This window comes from Cupressus sempervirens, chromosome 5 (assembly GCF_028749045.1).
Source record: "Cupressus sempervirens isolate cs-2001-9-10 chromosome 5, ASM2874904v1, whole genome shotgun sequence".
In the NCBI taxonomy this organism is placed as follows: domain Eukaryota; kingdom Viridiplantae; phylum Streptophyta; class Pinopsida; order Cupressales; family Cupressaceae; genus Cupressus; species Cupressus sempervirens.
The window spans coordinates 251,146,025-251,171,968 of record NC_143122.1 but is presented as its reverse complement, the minus strand read 5'-3'; positions in this window follow the sequence as shown (position 1 = coordinate 251,171,968).

Genomic DNA, 25,944 nt, shown 5'->3' with positions numbered 1-25,944 from the left:
GGTCAAATTGTGCACAAGTGCTCACTGGTTTGAGCTATAAGCCAATTTTTGAATTTTGAGAGGTTCTCAATAGAATAGGAAAAATTCAACATTGATCATCAGAATTGGTTAAAGGACAGATATGAAGGCTTGGTGAAATGTAAAAGTGAAGAAAATCAATTCTAAGATGTTTTCTTGGCTTCTTGAGGTTATTATAATTGGATTTTCACTTTTTATCATGAATTCAATTTGGCATTAAAAATTAGTTATATTCTTTCATCATCAAATTTCTCAAATTTTTCTGCCTTGTAGAGGCCAAATGATGAGATCTAGATATGTAGCTATAAAGAGAAGGTAGAGAGAGGCTTTTTCAGCTTCTTAGGAAGGAATTCAGAGGGGACACATGTCAATTGCAAGTTGAATCCAAGAATTTCCCTCTTGATATTTATACTTTCTTCTTCTCTTTTCTAAGGGTTGGAAAATTTGGAAACTTTCTCTGGTATGAAGATAGTTAGTAGAACTAGCCCTAGAATTGATGAATTCTGAATGGAAGACTTGAGATGTGTTAGTTCCAGACCATGAAGCTTTTTCTTTGGCTGTGATTCTAAATGTTTCTAATATGTCCCTAGGGGTCCAAGGACCCCTATGGACATATGTTGTCATAGAATATGTCAAAAGGTGTCATAAGTCATCCTATGAACCCCTTCAACCCATACAAACAAATCTAATATGTCCCTAAGGGTCGTATGACCCCTTGGGACATATGTCATCATGAAATGTGTCGAAAGGAGTCATAGGTCATCCTATGACCCCCTTTGACCCATATAAATGATTCTAATATGTCCTTAGGGGTCCTAGAACCCCAATGGACATATGTCATCATCAAATGTGTCAAAAGGGGCCATAGGTCATCCTATAACCCCTTTCAACCCATATAAATGATTCTAATATGTCCCTAGCGGTCCTAGGTCCCCAAGACCTTAATGTTGTCATGGAATGTGTCAAAAGGGATCTATGACCCCCTTCAACCCATATAAATGATTCTAATGTATCCCTAGGGGTCTTAGGACCCCTAAGGACATATGTTGTTATGGAATGTGTTGAAAGGGGTCATAGGTCATCCTATGACGCCCTTTGACTCATATAAATGATTTTAATATGTCCCTATGGGTCCTAGGACCCCTAGGGACATATGTCATCATAGAATGTGTTGAATGGGGTCATAGGTCATAGGACCTATGACCCCCTTCAACCCGTATAAACTATTTTAATATGTCCTTAGAGTTCACAGGAACGCTAGGGACATATGTTGTCATGGAGTGTCTCAAAAGGGGTCATAGGTCATCCTATGATCCCTTTTAACTCATATAAATGATTCTAATATGTCCCTAGGGGTCCTAGGACACCATGGACATATGTTATCGTGGAATGTGTCAAAAGGGTTCATAGGTCATCCTCTGACCCCTTAGACCCATATAAACTATTTTAATATGTCCTTAGGGATCCAAGAACCCCTAGGGACATATGTCATCATGGAATGTGTCAAAAGGTGTTGTACGTCATCCTTTGACCCCCTTTGACCCATATAAATGATTCTAATATGTCCCTAGGGGTCCTATGAACCCTAGGGACATATATCGTCATGGAATGTGTCGAAAGGGGTTAGAGGTCATCCTGTGACCCCCTTTGACCCATATAAATGATTCTAATATGTCCCCTAAGGACATATGCCCTCTTTGAATATGTCAAAAGGGGTCATAGGTCATCTTGTGGCCCTTGTCGACCCATATAAATGATTCTAATATGTCCCTCAAGGTCCTAGGACCCCTAGGGACATATGTCATCATCGAATGTGTCGAAAGGGGTCATACATCATCCTGTGAGCCCCTTCGACCCATATAAACTATTCTAATATGTCCCCAGGGGTCCTAGGACTCCTATGGACATATGTCATCATGGAATGTGTTGAAAGGGTTCATAGGTCATCCTATGACCCCCTTTGACCCATATAAACAATTTTAATATGTCCTTAGGGGTCATAGGAGCCCTAGGGACATATGTCATCATGAAATGTGTGGAAAGGGGTCATTGGTTATCCTATGAACCCCTTTGACCCATATAAATGATTCAAATATGTCTCTAGGGGTCCTAGGATGAAGATGCTACAGTAGTCATCATGTTATTAAGAACTCTTCTTCCTATTTATGCAGTTAGAGTTTAAGCTATTCAAAAGATGAGATGTGATCCCAAAAATCATATAACATTGGATGTTCTAGTGGAAAGGTTAACATATTTTGATTTGGACAACTTTGTGTCATGGAATGTGTCAAAAGGGACCTATGACCCCTTTCAACCCATATAAATGATTCTAATATGTCCCTACGGGTCTTAGGACCCTTAGGGACCTATGTCATCATGGAATATGTCAAAAGGGATCATAGGTCATCCTATTACCCCCTTTGACCCATATAAATGATTTTAATATGTATTTCATCATGGAATGTGTTAAAAGGGGTCATAGGTCATCCTATGACCCCTTATGACCCATATAAACAATTCTAATATGTCCCTAGGGGTCCTAGTACCCGTAGGGACATATGTCATTATGGAATGTGTCAAAAGGGGTCATAGGTAATCTTATGACTCTCTTTGACCCATATAAATAATTTTAATATGTCCTTAGGGGTCATAGGACCCCTAGGGACATATGTCATTATGGAATGTGTCGAAAGGGGTCATAGGTCATCTTATGACCCCCTTTGATCCATATAAACGATTCTAATATGTCCCTAGAGGTGCTAGGACCCCTACGAACATATGTCATCATAGAATGTGTCGAAAGAGGTCATAGGTCATCCTCAGACCCCTTTTGACCCATATAAACAATTCTAATATGTCCCTAGGGGTCTAAGGACCCCTAGGGACATATGTCATCATGTTATGTGTCGAAAGGGGTCATAGGTCATCCTATGACCCCCTTCATCCCATATAAATTATTCTAATATGTCCCTAGGGGTCCTAGGACCCCTAGGGACACATGTCATCATGGAATGTGTCAAAAGGGGTCATAGGTCATCCTATGACCCCTTGCAACCCATATAAATGATTATAATATTTCTCTAGGGTCTTAGGACCCCTAGAGACAAATGTCATCATGGAATGTGTCAAAAGGGGTTATAAGTGATCCTATGACCCCATTCAACCCATATAAATGATTTTAATATGTCCCTAGGGGTCCTATGACCCCTAAGGACATATGTCATCATGGAATGTGTTGAAAAGGGTCATAGGTCATCCTGTAACCCCTTTCGACCCATATAAAAGATTCTAATAGAAATAATATAGTAAAAATATATTAATATAGTAAAAATAATAATAATATAGTGTAATAATCATCTATATATTAATATATATATTATATTTATACATAATAATAATAATATATTACGTTATTATATTTAATAACAATATATATAATATTTATAGATTATAATAATAACATAATATATTATAATATATTATATCTTTATGTTACATTATTATATATATAGATTATAAATTATATTATATATTTATAGATTATATATTATATCTTTACATATTTCATAACTCAAATTAGTCATATAACTCACAAATTCATTTTTCCCTCCAACTTTTTTGCTGCCAGTATCAGATATCTGATTTGATATCCAATATCTAATATGAGATCGGATATTCGATATATCAGATATCTGATCTCAGATCTGATATTCGATAATGCTTGGGCCTTACTTTCCAGGTTTGGTACCTAGATCGGTGAAAAAAGGTTAGAGTAGATTTTGAAGCACTTTCAGATGTCTTCAACCTCTATTTTTTTCGCATTGCCACTTTTTGGCACACCATGATCCTACACATACTCATCACCATCAACATCCTTGATCTCAACTAGATCATCACTAGGCTTATTTAGATGATAGATATTCTTCCACATGTTTGTTAAATCTCTTACAACATGCTCAATATCCTTAATTAGAATCAAACATGTGTGAAATTTGGTCATCATTTTTCCTTCATTATTCTTCATGGCTGCCTTTACTTCTGCCTCAGTAAGATTTGGCAATAGCTTCTTCAAGGGTTGTTCATAGATCTCCTTGGCTGTTTGTGTGGCTGAATCCCACCTTGGTTGCAATCTTACTAACAATTCTTTTGAGATTTGAGGAGCAATATGGTTTGGGAAATACTTCCACTTTCCCATTTTGGTGAGTACCAAGTCCTCAATATGCATCTTCTCAGCATGATCAGTTCTATTTTCAAACTTTGAAGCCTTGAAGTTTGTGATGCCAGCTCCTTCTTCCATCTATTTTAGCCTTTCTTGGAAGGTAAGTTGGGGCTTGTTGAATTGTTCCTCACCTTTATCTTTGCCTTTGCCTCTCCTGGTGAAAACGGCCGAGGAGACTTTTGGAGGTTTAGTAATGATAACCCTCCCTTTCTTCTTTACTAGCTCTACCTCATTTTTTTATTCTTGCTCTTCTTCTTCTTCTTCTTGATCCTCTTCTTTGTCCTCTCCTTTTCCATCGGTAAGCATTAAGGGACTAGGGGTAGTTTTCATCCTAGCAATCTTCCTCTTACCTTTGCTGATTGCTTGAGGTAGCTTAATTTCTAATTCAATTCTAGCTTTTGCCTCATCATAAGTGCCAAAGATTGGTTACTTGGGATCTATAGACTCATTTACCAATGCTTCAATGATGTCCCTGGCTTCATCAATATTGACCTCATAAGCCAGAGGTTTCACCCATGCAACTCAAGGCCTGATTTCCTGAATGTACACTCTATCACAATCTACCGTGAAACATACATCATCTTTATGGTCCTCAACAAGTTTAGGAGGAATCTTGAACCTGTTGTTCATTCTTTCTTTGAAGTCTTCAAAATAATTATCCATTATATTGTCAAAGTTTACACCCATTTCTGCTATAAACTCATTTATCTGATACAAAATGGGAACATCCTTTCTCCATATGATCGAACCTTTGGATGGAAAGTATTTTTGCACATAAAAGAAGAGACATGTTAATAAAGAACCAAATTTGTAGGGATTATTCTTTGATGATTTGATGTTATCCATATTCTTGTTTAGTTGCTTTAGTAGTAGCTCTAACAGGTCAAATTCCAAGATTTTCTTCACAATTTTGAATGCTAAGTCTACTACCTCATATGGCACACTATTTAAATGACTGGAACTATAAATTTTGTGGGCAATTACATGAATTTTGAACCTTAGCTCCACATCAGTAACGGTGCTAAATTTAAAACCTCTATCATCCCACTTAGCTAGGGTTTTCTTTTGGAGTTCATCTAGACCTAGGGTTTTGGTGGATTTAGCTTTGCTCAGAATGGGAAGGTCAGTAATTTTTTGAATCATCTTTTTGGTGATCAATATGGGCTACTCCAACCATAACTGACCATTGTGTACACGGCTAAGAATATACCTAATCCATTTTATTTAAAAGCTTCTTGGTAGGTGTGATATGTGTGTCAACCCTTTTGTTTCCAAATGCTTGTGCTCGGGGTTCAATGATCCATCAACATGCATTTCTTCTAAAGCACTATCCATTTATAGGGTTCCTATCTCTTCAATTGAACACTTAAAATGAGTGTAGATATCGTTAATTAGAAGTGCCTTTTGTGGAATTTGTGATTGCATACCATTAGGGTTGAGTGCCTCTGCCACTACTGGAACTAACTTGAAATTTGGTGCTTTACACTCTACACCCTTGACCAACATCTCTGATCCTCTTTTCACCTTGCTACTGTTGGTGCTTTTGGATGTCATTTTTGCTCGGTAAGTGATGGAAATCTTTGAACAAATTCCCTAACTACAAATTTTCTCGAAATCACTTGGAATCGCTTGAATGCACCTAGAAATCTCTTTTCTCTTGAAAAAAAAGTGAAAAATGAAGTTGAATTTCACCCTTTTTGATGAAAATTTTCCATTAATGCTAGGTACCATACTAATGTAGTGCATGAAAGACTATCATCCACTAATCTAACTCAGTAAGAGTATCAACTTCGCTAACAAAGAAAATTCCTTTTACTCCTAACCTTTCTTAGTAAGGTCTTTAACCAACTTTCCTTGGTGGAGTCTGATACAACTTGGTGAAAGATAACCTTTCTGTGATCCTAGTGTATTTGGAATACTGATTGGATCATTTGCATTCCTCATATTTCTTAGAACTACTTATTATTTTCTTGTTGAGTACAACTCCAACACATTCTTAGGAATTTAGTTTGAGGGGATGGAGTCACTCACTTCTTGAGTGACTTCACTTCCATGATTTGAGCTTGTATCCTTAGTAGATTTAGGAATCCATTGCTGCTTCATTTGTTTCCTTATGTTGTTAGCCCTTGCTTTCTTTTCATCTTCAACTTTTCCTATGTTCATGTAGTTTTTAGCTATATGACTAAGTTCACTACATGTGTAACACCTTATAGTAGTATCCTTCTTCCTTAGGTGATGCTTTGCATAATTTATACCAGTGTGTCCATATTCTCCACAATAGTAACATTTGCACCAAGTATCGTAGTCCCATCTAAATATTGCCTTTACAAATTGTTCAACTAGATTGAATAATTTGGATCTGCATTGAGATGCATTGTGACCATGCTTTTTGCATTTGTGACATTTACCTTCAAATTTTGGTTTCTCCTTGCATTCATTGGCTTTGTGACCATGCTGATTGTAGTTGTAGCACTTTCCATTGTATTTTTCTTTTCCATTTCTCCAGCATCTATTTGATGTATGACCAGTTTTCCCATAATGATTGCATGAGGGCTTTTTATTCCTTTTTGCATCTTGCTTGGAAGATTCACTTTGTTCTTCATTTTATCCAAGTCCTACTTTAGCTTTTTGCCTATGAAGATTTTGCTCATTTTGTTGATTCAATTGATTTATGTCTTCTTGTGATTTCAACATTCTTTCATTGATTTTTTTTTCAACATTTAGGTCATTCTTCAATTTTTCAATGATCTTCTTTTCACATCTTCTCTCATTATTCTTTCATTGATTTCCATTTCATAGTTTATATCCATTCTTATTCTTTCATTCTGTGCTTGGAGAATTTTGATTTCTTTATTTGCTCCAATGATTTGTACAATGAGTCTTCATGATGATTGGATTGATTTTGTTCTTCATTGTTTCTTGCCTCCAAGTCTTCATTAGCCTTATTCATTTGTTCCAAAATTTCACATAGCCTGGTTGATTGGATTTCTTGTTCTCTTTTGAGTTTCCTTACTTCTTCTTGTAGAGAGCCATTCTTTGCTAGGAGTTCCTTGATTGCCTCATTAGCTTCATCTGAGTTGCTTGATGGGAAAAAGTCTTCAATCTTTTCTTCAACATAATTATGGTCATCTATTTGTCTTGAAAGTTCCTTCTTTTCAAGGATTGGGAAAGATGCTCCTTTGCTTCTTTGAGTTGAGCTATGGCCATCTCCAGATCTAGCTTTTCATTTTCAATTGCCTTGTCAAGTCTAAATATCTCCATTTGTTCTTAGATCTTTGCTCAAGTTGCCAAACTTTTATCAACTGAGAACCACAATGCTCTGATACCAATTATTCGAAATATTCAAGATATGACAAGTTACTAAGAGGGGAGGGGTGAATTAGTAACTTAAAAAATTTCCTTTAAATTTACCACATATTCATATATGCTAATGCATTCATTAGTATTAAAAGATAAAACATTCATCACACAAAAGAACACAATATTTTGATGACCTAGAAACCTTTCAAATAGGAAGTAAAATTAGGGTGGGGATGATACCCAAAAAACTTTAATACTACAGCATAAAGTTGGCCTGTTAAGGCTTACATTGACCACTTCTGGTGATCTGCCCTATTAGGAGCACAAAGGACTACTAGGTCCACCTTGTTAGAGGTTTTACAAACATACAATGAAGTATACACTCGGTTTAGAGATTTATGCAAAGATTGTTAAGTCTACCCTGTTAAGGGATTTAGAAAATTGATTCACCTATTAAGATGAAGTAGTGGATCTCCTTACAACTGATTGTTGATAAGATCCTTTATGCACTAATAACCTTATGCGATGGATATAACTTTTTTGTTTGTGTATTGACCTTGCTTTATTCCTTGAACTGCTACTGAAAAATCCTTCGCAGGCACTTCTCAAAATTACTTCACATTAGTTCGGTATTTTCTTCATACATATGATATCTTACAATACACCTTACATATATACCTTTCAAATTTACAAAATTGCAAGGTCGACCAAAACACAAGTGAACAAATACATTACAAATTTGGCCCAACAATAAATAACTCAGGTTCATTGAATTGACTCGGTGACCTTCTGATACACGGCATCCACTGCATTACTCAACATCATCATGCACTTGGTAGAAGTGAACGCTCAGTCCATACTAATCACTAGATGTAGTTCTTAATTTGGTAACTAGTAGTGACTCGGTAGATGTAGTGTCACTTAGTAGATATTTCACACTAAGTTTACCTTGCTTCACTTGGTAAACACTACTTCTAATGCTTGATTTACATTGAATCTCCATGACATAAACTTACTACTCAATAGACACTGTGTAGCACGGTAGACATTGAGAAGCTTAGTAGGCATTGTTTGTCTTCACATTTTCTATATTTACTTTGTAACTTCATGAATGCTTGGTGTGAATTTCTTAACTACTAAACTTACAAGGTAACCACTAAATGCTCGATATAAATTGTAGACTGAGTGATAAGCTCGGTAAGCATTTAGAATTGAATAAGTGTTGTTACTAATGAAAAATACAACATAATGTCAACAATGTGAACTATCTTTGATGTATGATCAAAGAAAGTGTGAATCGCAATAGACAAAAAGTATTGTATGTATATCTATTTTTCTAAAGAACTAAATTTTATAATTGCATGTTAGGGTAGTGGGCTCTTCTTGCATACATTGTATTTATTCTACTAGCTCCTAACAAGGTTGAAGAAACTCTAACAAGGTTGAGCCTTCTAACAAGGCATTGTCCTCTAACAAGGACTCAAGACACTATATGTACTTCATAGACTCCTAATAGGGTCAATACCCTTAATAGGATCCTTTTCTAAATCATCTTGTGGGTATCATTGCCACTAGGATTTTTTTCTAGCTAGGGTTTCCCTAGTCAACAAATAACGGTGTTATGAGTTCTCTATGTTTGTGGTAATATTTACTATTCAGAATTATTGGTTTATTTTCATATACAAGTTATAATGTAAAAAATAATATTTAGTTGTGGGCAAAAGTTAGTAGAATACTAATTCACCCCCCCACCCAGTAATACTATCTATTTATAACAATTGGCATCAGAGCCCATTTACCCAAAATAATTTTAACATATTGAGTAAGATCCCTATAGATATGGAATAGTTGAAGAATAACCTTGAAGAAACTCTTGAGTAGATTGAGCTTCTTAATGAAGAAAGATATGATGTGAAAGATAGATATGAAGATGTAAAAGTCTTCATTGGTAAACTAAAAGACAAGATTGATGATCTAAAATCTTTTAAGAAATCAATTTCCCAGACTAATAGTAATGATGAAGTAGGAAATCTCTAGAATCAAAATGAGATTTTGAAACATGAACTAAAAATTGTTGAACTTAAGTTGAGTCTTAAGAAAAATGGTGGTAAGAATGAACCTAAATTAAAAACTAAGAATGTAGACCCTAGATCCCAATTAAGTCAAGTTACATCTAAACTAGATATTATAAAGATTGAGCATGTAGAATTAGAAAAGCACAATATCATTGCGAAAGGAGAATTGACACAAGCTAAATTAACACAAGCTAAACAATAGTTATTGAAACTTTATTCCAGTAGTGAAATATAGATGAACAAATATTTCATCATAGACCTTCTTATGACAAGATAGGACTTGGATATCTTATTGTAGAGAAACTAGCCAAGAAAGTTGAACTTAGAATAGAACCAAATCCAATTAGTGAAATTTCTAAAGAATCTGATCTAAGTAAGGTAGAAATAAGCACATATACTATAGTAAAAAGGGAAGTTGAATTAATTGATTTCTCAGCAAAACATGATGAACCTAAGAAAGATGAACCACCCAAGGAAGTAAGACGTGTGTTCAGAGGTAGATGCTTCATATGCAATGAAGTTGGACATATTAAAAGAGATTTCATAGGTAAGTATTTTAAGCCTATCACTAATTTCTATTGTTATAATTGTCATGGTTATGGACATAAAGTAGTAGAGTGTAAGAAACCTAAGTTTGATGGTAATAATGAAAATAGTAGAATGTTTAGGGTCACTAACCCTGTAGGTAATTAAAGAGGGAGATCATAGAGAAGATCCATTGATGGAGAGAAATATAATGGAGAAAATAACTAGTTTGTGTGTTACAAGTGTAAAAATCTCAAACAAATTAAAAGAAATTATAGAGCACCTAAAAGTCATAATGGATCAAATCAGACAAGAAATGCACCTGTATGTCAGTTATGTAGTAAATTTGGACACACATTGATATATTGCATAATGGAGAGAATAAATTTTAATAGGAATCCTAACGACAGAAGGAACAACAATAGAAATAACAAAAGGAATGATAATGGTAGTGATAATAGTTAGAAGGAAGTAGTTAAGGAGCATGTTGATAAATTCAAAGAAGAATTTATGAAAGATAAGGATCTAGAAAGATCTTATAAAATTTTGGAGGAGCAATATTTTGATGCACCTAATGAGAAATTGAAGTCACACATTATTTATGACTCGTCCTACTTGAAATAAGAAATTTTGAAAGAGGCAATGCATCAATTGGACAGAAACTAATGGTAGAGAGTAATTTAGAAGTTGAATAGTTAAAAGGAGAAAGTTGACATAGAGAGGAAGCTATGGTCAAGTGCACAAGTCTAGATATGATAATAATAAGAAAGAATTTAGAAAGAAAGTTTAGTGGTGAACAAAGACAATATTTGAATTTGTGGTAGATACACATCTAGTGCGCAATATGGTTTTAAATGATTTAAGGATCATAAACAAGATTATGTGTATGATTTATTCATGGAAACCTGTTGACATAATTGAAGAGAGATTTGATAGAGAAGTAAAGTGTGAAAATAAGTTCTTGAAGCATGAAGTTGCAGAAGCTCTAAAACACAATTTTAAGGTATTTTATAGAGCTAAATACAAGTATGTTAGTACATATAGTTGAATTGCAATGGCTAGTTACATCATTTATGATGTGAGTGAAAGGCCACGATATTTATTCAATAAACATTCATTTGTTTCAGTTTTGGATGACCATTTGTGAACATTTTTATAAATTCCAAAGAATGTGCTTCATGATGAATATGTTAGAAGCTATATACATTGTAAGATTGAGAACATTGGTGATGAAGATATACATAAGGACTTGGGGAATATGTGTAATAATAGTCTATCCTTGAATTCTAAGTATGCACACATAGATAGCTTAAGTCTAGTGAAGTATATGTTTTATACAGAATTTGACAACCACGAATGGACCCAACTCATTCTGAGTAGGGTACATCATGATATGTTCTAGTTAGGTGATGCAAAAATAATAATTGATAATGGCCTAATTCACAAGTTTATAGGTTTGAGCAACAAGGGATGTAATCTTGTAAATGAGAAGAATGTAAGGAAGATGGTTGAGACAAACCTAAACATAGGATTTGATAGAAGAAACATGAAAGTAGATACAATTCAACATAAGGGAGTGAAATTGTTAAGTAAGATATTAGGGTAAAAGTTCAATGATGGCTTAAGAAAAGGGTCAAGTATATGACAAGTGGACCAAGAAAGAGAAGGAAAATAATGCAAGTAAGTGATTCTAAAGAATCAGAAGAAGCAATTGAAGATAGACCAGTTGAACAAGATGTGCAAGATGGAAGAACGTTAGTTGGAAAGAGTGCATGGAAATTGATAGCCCTCATTTTCACTAAACTAAAATTTTGATTTTCATTGTGAAAATGATCTAAAATTGTTTTACATTGTTAGGTCTCATTTATGTCTCATTTATTTTCAGTTTAAGAGTCTTGATTTGGTTTGATGTTGGAGGTAGTTGAGAATGACGTAGCTGGAAGCTGCACCTCCCTTGTCTCCTCCCTTTGCCTCACTCCTACTCAGGCCATAATATGTCATACTTATGTTGCTTAAATCATTGAGTACTAACAATTTTGCTAAAATTGATTCCTTACATTTCTCTTTTCAGAAACTTTCTTATAAAGATAAACTATGATAGAAATAATCTCTTGAACATGCACACACTTTTGTAGCTATGGTGGACTAGGAATGTGCAATATATATTTTGTGCACTACAATATTTTGTGCCTATACTTCACAATCAACCTGTGGCAAATAAAACATAAATATCGTGCTAAGAATCAGAATGCATAGATGGTTTATCTATATATCAAAAAATCAAATTTAGATATAGAACAAACCTTAATTGCATCATGAAATTTATTTGAAAGTTCCAACCATTTCTGCTGCCCTTCCGTTGAGACCTTTCTACATTCTTCCTATCAAAAACAAAGCCCAACCATCAAAATATCATGATCATACTTTAAAAATTTACTATTTAGCTTTTGACTTCACATTTCAGAAGTTAAATCACAACAACAAAAAAAAAAACATCCATTTTTTGAATTTCATGAACACCCTTGAATCCAGAGGGGCATGCTTGGGAAGTAATTTGTTTCCTATCACCGTAGAACTGAAATAAGAAACTAGTTTGTGTTCAAAAGAAACATTGAGACCATAAACAGATAGAATGACAAAATAACACAAAATTTAGATATTATAATTTATTATCACAGTTTGAAATAGCAAAATTTCATAACAACAAATGATTAGGGAGCTCCATGAAAGTTGGCTTACATGTGCTTTTAAAAAAATGTAATTTCATATTAGCCCTTTGCAACTTTCACTAAAATAAATACACAAAACATATCAAGATATAACCCAAGCTAACTTCAGTAAATAAACAAGAAACAATGTTTAGGAAAGCCATGAATAGTAATAGCTCTTTTAAGTAAAAGTTGCAAGAAACAACTTATATAAAACACCCTACTAGGAAGCTGTGGTGAAATTTGGAGAAAAAAAGGAGGATACAATTCATAACTTTGTTGAATGCTGAGGATACAAATCTAGTTAGGACAGGCTTGAATGGGAAGATAGATGGATCCAAAAAATTAAACATTGAATCCGTAATTTTTTTAAAATGTGGAGTATATAAATTGAATAAGGATAGATTTGCATCTTTTCATTAAAGAAATTTTTAATCAAACCCTATCAAAATCTAATAGTTAAGATCGATCTTCAATCTCTTCATCCAACTTTCCTACTATTCAACCCGGCTTATTGAATTCTTTTCTACTTGAGCTTCAACCCATATCAATGGCTTTACCTATAAAGTAATAAAAACATATGATATGAAACCTACTTTAGAAGGATATCCTTCATAGTGAAACTTCAAAGATTTGACAACAACTGCATTCTCTTGAATATATGAACAAACAAGTGTGACAAGTCTATAGTTCATAAGATCAAAAGTCCCATTAGGAGGTATGAATGATATAGTTCTATCATTTTCAAAACAAGCAAGATGAATGCACCTAATAGAAGAAATAGAAATTAACATATGCCTTTTCAAGGGAAAAAAAGACCAAGTACAATATCAAAGGAATTTTCAAGCACTTTAATATAAGATAAAATTGATAGTTTAAGGAATTGAATAAGAAAATGAGCTTGATTGCATACTGATGAAACTTGATGTCATCCAAATCAATTGTTTTACCCTTTGATGCTTTGCCTTGAGCTTCTAGTAGCACCCTGTCATTGAGTCCAAGTTTGCATTTTGGCATTCCACTAAAAAAAGGTGAATCAAAATACACTTGTCATCTTTGAATTTGAGTCAACACTATTTTACATCATGCATAGTTGAGGCAATTTATCGTCCCTATCAACTGGTAGATGTGTTATTCTACCATCTCTATTTTCTATTTTCTTGTTTTAATTCATAATCAATTGTTTCTAATATAGCTATAAGGATGCAAGCCTCACATGAAGAAATATTTTCAAACGTCATTGAATTAGTGCCTTCCAATCAATTTTTTTTTCTTTAGTGACAATTTAATAGAAAGTAGGATGCAATTTCAATGACGATTTGATAAAATGAGCATCAACTTACTTGTGCTCCAAAGTTTCATAGGTAGTAAATACACTTAAAAGGCTCCCATAAGTAATACAATTTGGTAGCATCCTTTTCCTCTGCATTGTCTGAAACAAATTCAAATCCTCTTCCCCAAACCAATGTTGTGCATATCCTAGAAGCATTGCATTCTAAGAAACAATGTTCTCTTCTAATTACATCTAACATTTCACATGCATAATCAATGTTTCCATGTTGAAAATGTGTTGTAATTGTACTAATCCATGACATAGTAGCTTGGATGATTATTTTCTCAAACACTTGGCATGCCTCCTTGATGCTATAACATTTCCCATTTCCCATTTTGCCAATTTTCTCACTTCTCATGTCTTCTTTGCAAGACTATTTTCCAACTATTTTTGATTTTTTCAGTGCCAATGTAATTATTCATGGCACTTCTTTGAATCTACAAATAAGGTATTGGAGGTTTTTAGTTTTATGTGCTTCATTAACTAAAATTTTTCTCTAATAAATAGCTTTGTTGGCAGCTTTGCAATGACCCAAACACTTTATACTTCTTCATGTTTGCAAACATTTCAAATTTGTTGTATTTTGGATACGTCTCCCTCTCCCCCTCTCTTCCTTTTCTTCCCACTCTATCTTCATCTCTACTTTTATCTATTCTAAACTAATGGTAGGAACTCTGATGCTTTGTGTCTCTTGCTTTTAAAAGGGAATGATGCAATTAAGGTTTCAAGATAGGGGATATGACAAGTAAGAAGGATCCAAAAACTTCAACACATTTATGAAAAAATCTTTATGGAGCATAAAACTGCATAAAAATTCATAGATTCATTTTTTTAATTTAGTTTTATTGTTCATACCTGCTCATCCCAGAATTGGACATACATACCATATAACTTTTAAATTTTAACTTGACATCTATATACTCCAAAAGTCTTTTCTTGGCCTTATTGAAAAATTTATTAAAACTGCCAAAGCTCATTGTGCTGATGTATCAAATGCCCTTAGGAGAGGAAATAAATGTGAGTGAGTCCACCATTGTTTTTTCCAACATTGGCATGGTAGGCAAATTGGATGTCTGTCAAACTTTCCAAATGAAAGTTCATATACATGTCTATTATCTTGGTTTTCCAATTCATTGGAATTATCCTGCGTTTCTACGAGTCTATGGAAAGTCAGTATAAGAAGAATAAAGAATGAACTTACACACTATGAACAAATGGTTTAACTTTCACAAGAAGAGTCCCATTAATGGTTTACTTTCTCCAGCTGTATGTCCATCATTTAATAGCTATAGACTCTCCTATTCTGACTTGTTACAGTTTTATGTAGTACATGTTTCCTCTTTCTATAGTTGTATGTAGTCTAAATGAAATCCATGCTTTTAGTTGTATGAACAATTTTTAGGATGATGTTAGCATAAGGTTTCTTGGGAAATTGGTAATTCTCATTTGCTTCTAAGTAGTAGGTCATCTACTATTTAGTGACATTTTTGGGGGTTCTTTTCGAGTCATTTGGGTATATCATTGTAGACATATGTCTAAACAAGATTGTAAAGTTCATGTCTTGGGCAATTGTAATTATTTTCCTTCGCTGATACACTTCTCTGTTTTATCTCAGAATACACTCTAAAAGAACTTGAACCATTTAATACTAGGAGTACAAAAGTTATTCCAAATAGGACATATAGAATGCATCTCAAGAATTTTATTCTACATCAACATCATTTTCTATTCAAACTCATGTAGCTTTGTATGTTGTTCAAAGAGCCTCATTTTTTTGCCTTCTTGTGATGCTTTTCATCAATCCTATCCATCATTTAATGTTTTCTAAAGCTCCCATACATATTTGGATAACTATTAGAACAATCATGAAATTTCTATTGATCTTTTTGAGGTTCAAAGTATTCCTTTCAGGTATTTACTTTACATAGAATATTCAATACCAAAGCTTCTTTCACATTCCTTTTCTGCCTTTCATGAATGTTCAGTTATAACTATCTTTGGGTAAAAAAACTATGGGAATTTCAGCATGATCAATTTCTTCCATGGATCCATGAGGAAGCTTTTCTAATAGGCTAGAAGATCTTATTATGTTGCTATCCAGGGATTGTGCATTAGATCTCTCTCATGAATGTCAACGGTTGTATCATTGGTGATAACACAGTTCCAAGACAGTGCTAAGATCCAAGGATGCAATAAAAAAGCTATAAGTTTAGAACTTCATGAAAGTTCAAAGAATGAATACTTAGATGCATAGGACAATAGTCTAAACATAGGATAAAATAGAGAAATATTTAGTATCTTATTGAGCTTCACTTTGTTTCGAGAATAGTTTAATATTCTCTACAAAACAGGGCCAACAACATGAAGGTGGAAGCTCATTTGGCCCCACCCCCCTCCCCCTAACATCACTCTACATTCCTTGTTAACATCTAACATTCATTCTTTCTTTCAACCATTAATAAAATGTAACATTAAATCAATATCACATGATAACATTCATTAACACATTAGATTTGTTAACATGCAACATTCATCAATATTCTGCATTAACACATAATTCATGAACATTCATTAGCACATAATTAAATTCATTGAGACATAAAACTCAGTCATTATCAATTAAGGTATGTAGATGACAATCATTTCTTTTATTTCTTTCTATTTCTTTTTTCTATGTAAGCTCTAAGAGGAGCATCAGTGTCATCATCAATTCCCCCCTCATTAGTTGTTCTGTTCTTTGTTCTTGATGATCTCAAATTCCTATGTTGTTGCAAAGGGGGGTCCTCTGCAATAACAAATAAAAGAGTTAAATTAAAAATAATTTATTATAATTGTTACAATTATTTAATTATTTTAAATAACATAACTGTGGTTCTCTTTACCTGATCTGACCACATCATTTTGTCTAGACTCAACATCAACACACTCATGAACATCGACCCCTTGATCCTCTACAACTTATATACAAAATGTTACGTTAATCCAAAGACCAATTGAAATTACATATAAAATTTCAATAGCAAATGTATACCTCCACCACTGGGATGCACATCATGTAAACCTTTAGCATCCACAGATTGTGTAGAAGAATTGTCAGGCTGCATTTCAACATCCTACACATTGTTATCATTGCTTGCTTAAAACAGATATAATCACTTTATATTGGAACTTAACATCAAATAGACTAATTGGTAAAGTATTCAATTTGAAATAAATTTCATTTAGCTTATTTACCTGTGGCTCAAATGCATCATTATTAGAACCTTCCACACTAATTTCAGCTCATAAACATTCAGCCATGACTCTATAGCCTCGTTGGAAGCCAATTCTCTTATCCTCCTCTGTGAGGCATCTCTTGAACTCTGATCCCTACATTTTTGCATGGTATGGTGAATTTTACTTGCATTGTTTCATCAACTAATGGAGGGTAGTTAAAATATCAAAAGGAAATGGTAAATAGTTAGCAAGGTTTCCAACCCTTGTTACACCTTATTTTGGTGATGGTGGAGTTGTTCTAAACTATCTTTGGTGTTTGGGAGTCTTAGAGGATCCAATTGCAGTCTTGGTTGGGTGTGTAGAATAAAGGTCAAGTGCTACAATCTACCTTGTGACTGGTAATAGCAAGTTTGCCTTAGACCTAATTTTTTTTTGAGTTGTGTTGGTGTTTGTTTTGGTTTCCATTTTTTTTAGAGGGTTGGAGTTGTCCAAAACACTTGGTGTCAAGGTTGGGTTTATGAGGCCTTGAATGCTACAAGGGAGAAGTAACTAGTATGCAGCCTTATGTGATGAGTTGGGTCCATCAATTAAAGGATTAGTTGTAACAGTAGATTAGTTCCTTGTTTTAAGGTGAATCAAGCCTTGAATGTTCTTGTGGAGAATAGAAGATTGGGGTGAATTTCTTAGTTGTTCCAAGGTGCTAGGAGTTTTTTGGTGCTTCCAAAGTGTGTTACTCTGCATCATATATTGGTGTGGAGAAACACTGAGATCCAAGTTGAGGATTAGGAGCACAGACAATCTAGTCTATCCTAGCATTTCCCATCACAATATATAAAAAATTTGATACAATTTTTCATTTACTAATACTTATAACTCATGCTTGAAGTTTCAAAAAACCACCAGAGCCGAGCTTGTGTGTCCCGTGCTTTTCTAATCTTGCCTTTTTTGCCTTTGATGTGTTAGGCAATCTATGAAAAGTTTGAAATATGTTAGATAGTATAAATATAGAGGTTAATTAGTACATAATTACATTCTCAATAGTATCACATACCTTGTTGTACTCTCTACTGGAGTAATATTATTTTTCTTGTTAGCTTTATACTTTCCATCCAAAATCAGAGCCTGCCACTCAGCCTCAGGAACATAGGGTGGATGCTCATACCTGGGGTTATCCTGTAAATTTTTTTTGTAATGGTCCCTAATATACTTCAAACATAAACCAAATTTTTCAAGGAGCTTTTTTATCTCGAATGCACAAGGTCCAAAGAGTTGGGTCATGCTCTCTATAAGATCATCCTTCAACTTTTTGTCTTGGTTATTCCACCTTCTAAGTAAGAAAAAACATGTTAGACTCATAAATGAAGTGAAGCTACCTTTAATATAGTTCAAGAAATGGATGAAAAGGAAAACTATTCTAGCAATGATATGAAATCAAAATAGTGGTTTGGGGTTTTAGTTAGGATATGATGTTCCACCAAGTACGTAGGGTGGGTCCAAATATTCACAAACACTCATCACCAAGCTTTTTCCAAAAAACATCATTCCCTACAAAATAATCATGGGATCATTAGTCGATGAAGAGTGATCAAAAAATAAATTACTATTATATCACTATAGAATAATAATAACTTTAAAGTACCTAAAACTTCGGCTACTTTTAATGGAATTCCTTCATCGTCGCTGACGATCAATATGACATCCTTCACCGTTCTCATACTAGGAACATAAGAACATCTAGGAAATGATGTTGCAACTCCTATTGCAAAAAAATTTCATAAGTTTCATAAGTCTTTGTCACAAAGTATAAAAGAACAAATGATAATTGATGTTAAAATGTTGTCAAAATAAAATTTATCATTTCTGTCATAAGAGAGAAAAAGAGGGATTTGTGTACCAGTAGATGGTGCAACAGTCGATGCCTGTAAGCTATGTGTTGTCGACTCAACAGTCGAAAAGAGATTTATGGTTGCCCTGGATGGACGCCGTATCATAATAGGACATAATTGATTTGAAGTTGAAGAATAAAATTGTTAGAGCATGCATAAATATAAAACACATGGACTAGCATGGAGAAGATTGTTAGAGCATTAAAAAAAGGATTGTTCGAGCATGTATTGTCAATGATTATGATCATTCCTATATATATTTAGTGGAAAACACAAGTGGGGAATGGAACATGCAATCTACCTGAACCACCTACAACATCCTCATCATGGGAATGGGGCTCAAAATCATGCAAAAAACTTTGTAAAGAAAACACATCCATATTTTAATTAATTCTATAAAAGAGCATAACATAAAAACCATTATTGAACTCTTGTTATAATTAAAATTTTCATTAATACTTACTTTTAAGGTTTCAGAGGTGTGCAAAAATTCAGATCCCCTATGTTTTATTTCCTGAGTAGTAGGCTTTATGGTTGCTAAACGTATAATTTCTCTGCCAATTTTCTTTAGCACCTTTTTAATCGAACTGATCTAGTCATCGTTCTTTGCTAAATCAATATAGAAAGGGTCCTCCTCAGGGGGGCCTGCTGAGGGACTGTAGGTTCCTTTCCTTCCCTCTGACTACTAGCCCTTTGTGACAACAATAGTATTAGTATTACCAAAATTACTCCAAAAAAATGAAGAAAACAACATTAAAAAAATAACATTTTGCTTCTATCTAGTTTGCACAATTAGAATGAGTTTTGCCTACTCATGTGTAGATGCGCTAGGAACATCGCCAGCATCCCCTTTAGGTTGTTGATCCATATTATGTCCCTATGTCAAAGATCAAGTATAAAAGTGGTAGCCAAAAATTTCTTGACTAAATGGTATGTTGGAGTCATTGATTAGAAGTTGATTTAATAGTATGTACCACCCCTATGATAGTAGCCTCGTTTCTATCTATGCGGTTCAAATTGTAATCAATAAGAAGCTCTTCCCCTGCACATATTGATTTTATCACACAGATGAATACACGATTTTCCTCATGCACCTCAAATATGCAATTGGGTTGCTTTATAGTTGACCCAGGTCGTGTACTATTCATAAAACCTACAATATTTCCTATTTCTTTTGGCCTTCCATCAATGTATATAGCCACACTTTTACTTTGATTATTGTCTTGCTATTGTATATAATTTTCCAAGAGGGCATACCTACGCATACTTTTTTTTTATTGAACAATATGCATCCAACTTTTGTAATCATAACATGGTCCAACATGCTCAATCAATTCAAAAACTTTTTTGTAAGACACCTTTATGCCGTCCATAGAAAATAGGCCAAACCATGTAATGATGATGGTGCTATGCGATATATCCTCTCGTTAACACAAAAATCAATGTTTATTGGAGGAAGTTCCTTGGGTACCCAATATTTCTGTAGATGTTGGTACCTCAAGGGCACCTTGATGTCGCCTTTCATCTCATCATCATAAGAACATGACCCCCCTTGAGCAAGGAAAAATTTCATGCATTTATTGAATTTCCTTCTAGTCCTTTGACCTCTAGTTAATCTCCCTATTCTAGATAAATTGCATGTCTCACTTTTCTCTTCTATTCCTATATTTCCCTCACTCGAGGAAGACACTTCTGAAAAATACCTATTTGCTAGTACCTAAAAATGGGAGAGATCTTAGAAGACATCAATCTTACTATTGATAAGTGTATTAAATAGACTGTCTATAGGGAGTATTGACTTAAATACCTGTCGATCCATGAGACTGTGTGGGATGCTCTTCAAAGGGGTTCAATTTTTTGCAAATGTAATTCAATTATTGTGAGCATAATCACATCATAATCATAATCACATCCATCATAAGCATCACATAAAAATTTAAAACATTAAAAGGTACACAATATATCACTTAAATCAGGCTCACATTATAAGCCTACTAAGGAAGTAGGCCTAGTGAAGGGCTAAAACTGGGTTTTTGTATCAGATGATGAGTTGAGGGCTTAGTCACCTTGGGGACATGCTATTTGAAGTTTTTTGATGTGTGTGGAGGTGGACGAAACACCTAGTTAAGGTGAAGTCAAGTTTGGCGCCTATTGTGGCATTGTGAGCATTTGATAGTTTGTTGATTAGATTGCTTGGATGAATCCATTGGATGGATTGAGGGACGTTCATGGGATTATTACAAAGATGTAAAACCTAAGGTGGCATAAGGATTTAGTCTGCACTTTGATAATTTATGGAGTTCGCTTGGATCAAGGAGAGGGATCTTATGAAGATGCTTGGTTGGTGTTGTGAGAACACTATGGAAGTCCCTCTTGTTATGAATGATTGCAAGTCCACCTAGGGTCTCTAAATGACCTATAGAGGCAAAATTATTAACCAACAAATTGGGTAAGAACTTATGTTATGTTTTCACTATGAATTTTATTCTAGGTACAACTTCCTTTTATAGATATTTAATGAATTCCCTTTTCTAAAGTAAACACTTACAAATGCTTTTGACCTAAAAGAAAATAAGGCTCAATACATTCATGAATCAATATGTGTTTTAAATAGTTTTATTTAATTAATTTAGATTAATAGTTAATTTAGATTAGCAGTATTCTATTTGTAGTTGAAACTTGTAGCTTTTAAATAGATAATGAATAAACTATGTAACCATATAAGACAAATATATTTCTATCAAGAAATGAATATTAAATAGATTAAGGATTGATGGCATACCTCTAAATTTCATCATCATCATCCTCATCATCATCATCATCATCATGATCATCATCCTTTTCATCATCATCATCGTCATCATCACCATCATCCTCACCATCATCATCGTCGTCGTCATTGTTGTCGTCGTCATCATCATCAACATCAACATCATCATCATCATCATCAATAGCAATGTTATTGTCATCATCTTCTTCTTCTTCATGAGAATTTGTGTCTGGAACATCATCCAATAACTGTCAATCATGATCACCATATACATCATCTTCTACTTCTTTAGTATCTTCTTCTTCTATCACATTATACTTTGTTGGCCTTCTTCTCAGTTCATGTCTAACAAAAAATGATCAACCCAATTTATGTGGAACCTCTAAGTAAAATACCTGCACACATTGGCTTGGAAGAACATAGGGCTCATCCCCAACTTGCTCAAATGACCTTGTATTAACCATTTTAAATCCATTATCATGTTCAATAATAGTTCTATTAGGATCATTTGGATTAAGTCATAGCCTGTACCATTTGACAACGAAGAGTGCTAATTTGAAGGAACTAAAGTCACACTCAAGTATATCATCCAAAATTCTATAGTATCTATTTTCATACTCTCGAGGATGTAAGTCATTTCTAGATGAAATATTAGTCACTTGAAAGACTAGAATTATTCCTAAATCACAAGTTCTCTTCATGTCATCCAACACTTTGACATGAAATTTCTGACCATTACAAAACATAGCCTTGTGGTGTTTAACCTGAAATAATATGTGAAACATGTCAAAATTATTGTATCATGAGTTGATAAACATACGAGTGATTAATAAATTTGTACTTACCTAGAAATCTCTTAAACTACGTGCTAAATTGATTTCCCTTTGCATAACATTGGAATCTCCATTATGATGAGCTTCTTTAACTAATGAAGATACACCTTCCCATGTTAATGTGCAACCAGAATGTTGGCATCGTTCAATCCATACAATCATCCAATCAAGATTGTTTGCAATATACAAATCTAGTGCATCCCACTCTCGAGCACCTGTAGAAAAAAAAATAGACAACTTACAACTGATTTATTTTGAAGATTAAGAAATAATTTATTACAATAACATCTTATAATTTATTACCTCTCACTTTTCTCAATGTACCTTTCCCCATCAAGTACTCCCCTTCTAATTTTTTAAAAGGCTCGAGATCCCAAATGCGATCTACATGGATATTTGATGCAAACTTAGGAAGATATTTAGTACTGTACACCATAGTCTGGTATACCACATATCCCTCTACCATAGAACCCTCAAGATGTGCTCTTTGTTGAACCAAAGTCTTCAAATATTTCAAGTGCCTCTCAACCATCCACATTGACCTAGTGTGTACAAGTCCACACAACTCAATCTCCTTAACTAGGTGTATGAGGTAGTGTTCCTATGCATTGAAAAAAGTTGGAGGTAGACACTTTTGCATTTCACATAGTAAATGAGGAATTCTTCTCTTCCAATAGTTTATATCTCCTTTATGGATTTCTTTAGATGAAAACCACCTACATTCAGAGATTCAAGTCACAAAAAATATATAGATACGAGACTTTGCAAAATAATATAAAATAGATTACATAGCAAGAAAAAAATCACGAATATAATAGATATATACAACAAATTGAATAGATATTACTGCTTACCTCATGTATTTTCCAAGATCGTATATCACTTGTTTGATGTTATTGTTGAAGTTCTTTGGAAGAGATAGAGGAAGCACATACTACAGTAATTATAAACCAATCATTTCATTGTTTTCTAACATAAGACATAGTTTATGAATATATTGTAAATACAGAAGAACATAACTTACCTTGATGAAAGTATGCCAATCATGTGTTTTGAGCCCTAGCCCAAATTCACTTTTTTTTTATATGAGATTGTTTATATTCATAACAAATCCTATGGGAAATCAAATTTTTCGTATGACTTCTTTTATGGTGTCACTTTGCTTCTCCATTAATAACCAAGGAAGGGCACTTATATTAATCTGATCTCTATTGCTATTTGAGTGAATGAAATTCTTCAATGCATGATTGGATTCATGAATATCATTACAAATTTTGACAATTTTTTCTTTGTCACACCTTCCATCCAATATTTTCCACAATGTCTCTGTTATATTCTTTCCAATATGCATAGTATCAAACAAATGCACAATTTGTAACTGCTCATAGTAGGGAAACCTACTAAATTGTCTGGGATAGCTTTTTAGTCCCTTTGGAAGGTTGTCAGTACTACCTTGACGACCTTCACGATCATCAATTACACAATTTGTAAACAAAAATCACAATAGAAATATATAAATTACAAACATAAACCATTAGGTGGAATGACATTACCTCAACAATTAATTCTATTATATTCCAACTTCCATAGGTGAGGTGTCATTCTTTGTGGCTTTGATGTAGTCTCTTCTTTTCCATTGAAAATATGTTTTTCCGTACTTTGATACTTATGATTCCTATGGAGGAAGTGTCTACACTCATCAAACACCTGCTTTCCTAATTTTTTTGAATGACAAGATTTCATCTTTCGACTACAAACTAGACATGCAAATTTTCCCTTTGTTTGAAGACCTACAAGATAATGATATAATTGGATTATTAAATATGTTTATTTTTATAATTAGAATTATCATGTGCAACGTGAATTCACTATAACATACCACAAAAATGTGTTAGCCCTGGGGCATCATGTATTGTACATGCAAGTATTGCATGGAATTGAAATTGTCTTTGTCCTATTGGTCGAGACATGTCATACATAGTGACATCGTTCCATAACTCCACCAACTCGTCGATAAGAGGCTCAATATATACATTCATAGCTTTTACTTGATATTTACCTACTTGAATGAACAGTAACATTACATAATTATTGTGACCGTTTTACTACAAGATTTGTAAGTACATGTAAATTAATAACTATCAAATGATAAGATACCTGGAAAAATCATTGCCAACATAATGTGCTCCCTCTTTATTGACATCCATGGAGGAATGTTATTGTTGATAACAAAAACATGCCACACCGAGTAAATAGATCTCATCTCTCCAAATGGATTGACACCGTCTACTATTAATGAAAGCTTGAGATTATGAGGTTCTTCTTTGAAGTGTTGCTACTTTTCCTCTATGTGCATAAATGCTGAACCATCTGCAGGCATTTGAATAATGTCATCTTGACTTCTATTGCATGCATGATAATCCATAAATTGAGCCAAGCTACTACACCTAAATAATTGTTGCATCCGTGGAATAATGGGGATGTAATGAAGAACCTTTTGAGGAACCTTTTTTGTTAGTTGATCTATTTGATATCTACTCATATGACATACAGGGCATTGTGTTGCAAATTCATGTTCTTTATAATATATAATATGATCATTGGGACAAGCATGTATTGCTTCATACTCCATTCCAATATCCTTCATAACAATAGATAACTCTTGATATGAGCGAGGTAAAATATTTGATGGTGGTAACAGAAACTCGCCTATCAATCTACAACAAAAAATATAAGTTTTTAGTATAAACAATATTAGTGGTACATTATTCACCCTTTTTTAACTATAAAGACATAAATGACATACCTTAATATACATGACATTGTTATGTTGGATAAACCATTCATAACCTTCAAGTTCAATAACAAAAATACAACAAAGAGAAGAGTTGTTTGGGAGTCTTTGTATAGGGGCTTGTATGCCTTCTCAAGTAGAGGTACATCAAGGCTATCATCATCATCATGATCAGATACGCTTGGACTAAATGTGTCATGGATCAATGTATTTATACCATCATCTTCAATTGTGTTTTCTGGTGCATGATCGTCATCTTCAATGGGA